The sequence below is a fragment of the Sciurus vulgaris genome, assembly GCF_902686455.1.
Source record: "Sciurus vulgaris genome assembly, chromosome: 9".
In the NCBI taxonomy this organism is placed as follows: Eukaryota; Metazoa; Chordata; class Mammalia; order Rodentia; family Sciuridae; genus Sciurus; species Sciurus vulgaris.
In genome coordinates, this window is record NC_136469.1 from 79,372,428 (window position 1) to 79,379,142 (window position 6,715).

General features: G+C 36.0%; 1 pseudogene across 1 annotated transcript; it reads left to right on the forward strand.

Annotated features, from left to right (window-relative positions):
- The first annotated feature begins 5,491 nt into the window (after positions 1-5,491).
- LOC306670077 (high mobility group protein B3-like) lies at positions 5,492-6,157 on the forward strand (annotated as a pseudogene). The gene has a single exon. The product of its transcript is annotated as a high mobility group protein B3-like (transcript).
- The last annotated feature ends 558 nt before the right edge of the window (positions 6,158-6,715 follow it).

A 6,715-nucleotide genomic window follows, 5' to 3' on the forward strand; every position in this document is an offset into this window, starting at 1 on the left:
CTCCTCTTATGTTCCAACAACAGTTATTTTCTTTTTCATTGCAGTACCATTTTCCAACAGTGCCAGTTTAGAAGTAGGGTCAATGTTATGAACGAATAATAAAAACGTTTTGGGTGTCAAGTAGGAGATTCTCTTTTCTAAAAATACAGAAGCCGCCAGGCCTGGTGGCATGTGCCTGCAAATCCCAGCAACTTGGGAGGCTGAGGAAGGAGAGTCTCAAATTCAAGGCCAGTCTCAACAATTTAGCAAGGTTCTAAGCAACTTAGCAAGACCCTGTCTCAAAATAAAATTAAAAAATTTTAAAAAGGGCTGGGGATGTGGCTCAGGGGTTAAGCACCCTTTGTTTCCATCAATAGTACCAAAACAAACAAACAAAAAACTGAGGCAGTTTCCATATCTCTTCTTTTTATATGATTCCCACTTCAGCCCATATAATTTGCAATTCCTAAAAGTCCCAAAGCCCAGTTGGATTTCTGAGATCTTTTGTGTGATTACCATTTCTGGGCAAAACATGCCTCTATCCTCCATATGTTAGGCAGGTTTGCCTCACTCCATCTCCATCTAGTGTTCTAAGACATTGATCAGAGAAAGCAAAATTATTGTTTTCAAAATATGGAAAATAATAAAAGATAATAATCAGAGAATGGGGAAACATTAGAGAGTCCTTAAAGGAACCATATCAACCACAGAGAAACTGTTCTGACTTAAAGAATGTTCATGATCTAAAGATTATTTAAAATATTTATTACACAGTGAGTTATAGAGCTACCCAAATGCTATCATTGTATCAGATTTTCATCATGACTGTCTTCTAAGATGACAATATGATATTTACTCTTCTCTACCATAATGATAATTTAATGAAATGTGATTAAAAATCTAAAGTGCCTTTGTCCCCACATCAATGCCAACATCGATTATTATTTGTGTTCCTGATAATAGCCATTCTAATTGGAGTAAGATGAAATCTTAGAGTTGTTTTAATTTGCATTTCTCTAATTACTAGAGACATTGAACACTTTTTCATATATTTAATAATCGCCTATATATCTTCTGTAAAATGTCTGTCCAGTTCCTTGGCCCATTTATTGATTGGGTTCTTTGTATTTTGGTGTAAAGTTTTGTAAGTTCTTTATGAATTTTGGATATTAGTGCTCTATCTGAAGTGCATGTGGAAAAGATTTTCTCGCACTCTGTAGGCTCTCTTTTCACATTCTCCATTATTTCCTTTGCTGAGAAAAAGCTTTAAATGACACATTTTTTACATTGCTGGTGGAGTTGCAAATTCGGGCAGTCACTCTGGAAAGCAGTGTGAAGATTCCTCAGAAAACTTGGAATGGACTCACCTTTTGACCCAGTTATCCCACTCCTCGGTTTATACCCAAAGGACTCAACATTAGCATACTTACAGTAATGCAGCCACATCAATGTTTCTAGTAGCTCAATTCACAATAGCTAGATTGCGGAACCAACCTAGAAGCCCTTCAGTAGATGAATGGATAAAGAAACTGTGAGATATATATATATCTTGAGTCATTTGAATTGTACGTAGTAGGCGAAGAAAGGGCTGATATAAAGACTCGTTGAATAAGTGAGTAGAGTTGAGCAGTCATATTCTTAAACTGATAAACCAAGAAGTAACATAGATATTATTTTACTGCTATAAAAGTTACCACACACTTAATATCTTAAGAAAACACATATTTATTATCTTGTAATTCTGTAAGTCAGAATCTGATGGAGGGTTCACTGGGCTAAAATCAACGTTCCAGCAGGACTGTGCTCCTTTTTGGAGGCTGTGGAGGAGGATCTAGTTCCTGCTCTTGCCAGTTCTAGGGGCCGTCTACATTCCTAGTCTAATGATCACCTTCCTCCATCTTCAAAGCCAGCAACGTTGCACCTTTCTGGTTTTCTTGTGGGTTTTTATTTATATTTCTCTTTGTTCATATGAGGAAAGGTTCTCCAATTTTAAGAACCTGTGAATAATCCTTAATAATCTCATTTCAAGATCCTTAATCACAAGTACATCTTTTGCCACTTAAGGTGTCATAGTCATAGGTTTTGGTGGTTAGGACTGCGAGATCCGGGGGCCATTATTCTGCCTTCCACAATGTAGATAGATTGAAATCAGGAGAAGGTGTGTCTTGAGTAACAAACTTTGTGGCTTCTGATCTGGTCAAATTAAGGGGCAGTATAGAATTGAGCTGAGGCACTGGTAGTGAGAATGTGAAGAGGAGTTTCATACAAGCTTGGCTATATCAAAGAATGTGAAACTTAGTGGAAGTTCCTGGATGTTGAAAATTGATACCAATAGAAATAGGAGTGTCAGAATAAGGTCAAGATTTGGAAAGAAAAATTGCAAATTCATTTTTAGTTTGTTGCAATTGATGATCGATGTGCCAATGAGTTAGACAGAAAAATTCAACAGGCAGTTGAAACATGCATCTGAATCTTGGGAGACAGGCTGAAGCATAAAAATATTATTGTTAAGATTTATAGATCCCTGTGTCAGGGGATTAAATCTCTCCCTAATGATTTATCAAACATCCTTGCATAACTTTTATTATAAAAATAAAGAAACTGGTTGCATCTTATCAAATCGATACAATTAATGGAGGAAAATTGTTAGCCCCATATTTAATTCTAACTTACATAATAATTTTATATTGTAAGTGTTCATATTGAAATGTAAAAATAGGAGTTGGCATTTAACATTTTCACATTACACTTCATTTTGTTTAGTATATTTCTCTGGCATTTTTAAAAACATGGTTATATTTATTTCAAAGAAAAAAAAAACTGTCCAAATTAGCAAGGATTGTTATCTCAGTCTAACATCAAAGTATTGAGATTTGCTTCTAAAAAGTGCTAACAGTTGACACAGAATCATCTGCATTTAATTTTGGGACTGAACCACTTCTTTGCTGGTCCTTTGCCTGTGTTGTTCTGCCATTGACTACTGATGTTGCACTGAAGTTAGTGGAGCATCAGATTATGTTTTATAGAGGGAAACAGGAAGAATTCTGCAGTGTTGGGTGTTTCAAAATTGTTCAGTAACCATCAAAAGAACAATTTGTAGGCATAGTAATGCTAGAAAAAGAATGTAATGTTTAAATGTAACATTAACCTTATAAATATTTTCCTCTTTTTTTCAATATTTTGTTGCAAGGGATTACTTTAGGAATTATGTTAGTTACTAATCATAATGAACATTATGATCCCCATTCTTCATGTGGGGAAATTGAGGCTAAGAAAATGAAATTATAATTTGCTTAAAATAATCCAAACAAATGTGAATTAACTGGCATACAATGCAGATTCTGAGTCTAAAATGATTGTCTTTATATTATACTAGAGTTGTCTCTGAGTCTTATGCTGCACAGTTTAAAATAATGTGTAGGAGAATGCTATTGGTTGTTTGTCTGTTGTCTGCATTCCTCATAGGAAGGCAAGATCCCATGCATCAGGGTCTATGACTATGACTACAGTGTTTACTACTCTAGTTCCAAGTCTTAGGAGATAACTTGTGTGCCAGGAAAAGGTGGTGTTTGTTTAATGAATAGTAAATGAACATTCCATTTTAATATCATTGCTTAGATAGTTGTTATGGTTTGGATGTGAGGTGTCCCCCTAAAGCTCATGTGTGAGATAATGCAAGAAAGTTTTGAGGAGCAATGATTGGGTTATAGCCTTAACCTAATCAGTGAACTAATCCCTAATAGGGTTAACTGAGTGGTAACTGGAGACAGTTGGGGTGTGGTTGGAGGAAGTGGTTCATTGGGAGCAGGGCTTTGGGGTATATATTTTCTATCTGGAGAGTAGACTCTCTCTGCTTTCTGATCACGTGAGCTGGTTCTCTCTGCTACACTCTTTCCGCTATGATATTCTGCCTCACCTTGAGCCTGGAGGAATGGAGCCAGTCTTTTACGAACTAAGACCTTTGAAACTGTCAACCCTTAAATAAACCTTTCCTCCTTTAAAATTGTTCAGATCAGATCTTTTAGTCACAGTGAAAGTGACTAAAACAGTAGTGAACATTCATTCTTCCAGGTATATGACAGTTTCAAAGTGGGCCTGTAGATGCTATCAGTTACACGCTATCAGGAGACAGTTGCCAGAGAGCTCACAAACTAGTCCTAAACCCATGATGAGTGAGAGGCCCTGCATAGTATTCTATAATGTGTTTGATGACAGTCAAAGACATTCAACATGTTAGCATTGCACAGCTGAAAAAATGAGGGCCAGATGCCTTAAAGAACAAGAGCAAATTGCAGGGGATAGAAACATTGGAAGGCAAACTCATGTTTTCGAAGGTTGTTGAAGAGTTCTGGTTTGGGTTGGCATCTGTGCTGTAGAGAATTAAGTCTTTTTTTTTTTTTTCATTTAAATTCATAGTATCTTTTATTTTAAATTTTTTATTCTTTTTAGTTATACATGACAGTAGAATGTATTTTCACATATTATACCTACGTGGAGTCTAACTTCCCATTCCCATTATGTGGTTGTATATGATGTGAAGTTACACTGATCATGTGCTCATATGCCAACATAGGAAAGTGATGTCCGATTCATTCTGCTGTCTTTCCTATTAGAGTACCTTTGTGTCATACTTCATATCATATTTTCTATGAAAGGTATGGCTGGGCAGGGTCATAGTCAGCAAGAATGGTTGCAAAAGAATTTGACAAATGTACCTTTAGGTGCACAAATTCCTAGTCATAGGTTTCATCACTTAGATTTCCAAGAGCTTCTTGAAGGTTTTTATTCTCTCCTGTGTGTCTGATTTTTAAAATTTTCAGCTTCCTTAACCATTTCTTTTGTATACTTTCCGACCTCGCTGGAATTTCTCATTAACAGTTAGTTGTTCTTATGATGATAATTTGAAAGAAATACTGATGGTTTCAAAAATAATTGCAAAATTAAAAAATAAAAATTAGGTTTACAAATTCACTGATCTTTAATCTTAAACATGTGTTTGTAAGCTTGCATGGTAAGCTTGCATTATTTCATGACAGTTACAGAATGAATAAACATCTAAGAAAAAGCAGAAATTATTTTGCAATTTTAAATATTACTTATTACACAATCAAATTAATAAATACCAATTTATTTGATTTCCTAAAAGAAATAAACACAGCATGTTATGAAGTATTAATATTTATTAAGAAGAAAATTATTTCTGAGAAGAGGAAACCTAATATTGGTCTTTTTCTTCTTTTCCTCTTTTCCTTATAAGTCATTTTTATAATAAATTAAACATTACTGTTCCTTGAAAACTGACTCTTGTGATCTTTAAAAATAGGTATTATTAAAATATGAATCATCTGTGACAAGGATTGGGAGAGTCAAAGGAAGACTTGATACCTGGCATTATCTATTTTTCCATTTTCCAAAGTGTAAACATAGAAAAAATGATAAATTAGAGTAAATAGGATCCACATTGACCATGTGGAAATAAGTGAAAGTGAGACTAGCAAACAATAAAGTCAGGATGGCTAAAGGTGACCCCAAGAAACCAAAGGCAAGACGTCTGCTTATGCCTTCTTTGTGCAGACTTGCAAAGAAGAACATAGAAAGAAAAATCCAGAAGTCCCTGTCAATTTTGCAGAATTTTCCAAGAAGTGCTCTGAGAGGTGGAAGACAATGTTTGGGAAGGAGAAATGTAAATTTGATGAAATGGCAAAGGCGGATTGGGAAATGAAGGATTATGGACCAGCTAAGGGAGGCAAGAAGAGAAAGGACCCTAATGCCCCCAAAAGACCACCATCTGGATTCTTCCTGTTCTTTTCAGAACTCTGCCCCAAGATTGAGTCCACAAATCTTGGTGTCTCCATTGGAGATGTGACAAAAAAAGCTAGGTTAAATGTAAACTAACTTAAGTGACAGTGAAAAGCAGCCATACATCACTAAGGTTGCAAAACTGAAGGAGAATATGAGAAGGTTGTTGCTGACTATAAGTCTAAAGGAAAGTTTGATGGCACAAAGGGTCCTGCTAAAGTTGTCCGGTAAAAGGTGGAAGAGGAAGATGAAGAAGAGGAGGAGGAAGAAGAGGAAGAGGAGTAGGAGGAAGATGAACATTGTTTATCAGTCTCCTTATGAATACTTTAGAGTAGGGGAGCACCATGATTGACACATCTCATTTGAGATGTATCTGTTTCTCTCATTAGGTTTAGTTACATAATTTGATCATGATCATATTGTAGTCTCTCATAGTGCTCTAGAAATTGCCAGTGTTTTACTTGAAGTGGCCCTGGGTGTTCACAGCACCCTGAAATGTATCAAAGTTGTACATATTTCCAAACATTTTAAAACAAAAAGGCACTTTTGTGTTCTTCTCACTGTGCACTTTGCTGTTGGTGTGACAAGGCAATTGAAGATGTTTCTGGCATTTTTTTAAAATTTGTAGGGTGTTGTTCACTATATGGTTATTGGCTAGAAATCCTCAGTTATCAACTCTACATATCAATAGTCTGTAAAATGAACAATACAACCCAGAAAAACTCTTGATGCTCCTTGCTGACATTGAGGCTATGGGGGAAGACACCTTTTGGAGGGGCCATAGCTCAGGGTGTGCACTGTGAGGCTGGACCTGTTGACACTGTGCTGGGCATCCATTTAGCTTCAGGTTGTCTTGTTTTTGTATATAGTGATATAACATTCTGCTGCCTTTCTTAGTTGCGGAAAAAGGGGAGTCAGCTGGCATGAGAAGTGTTTG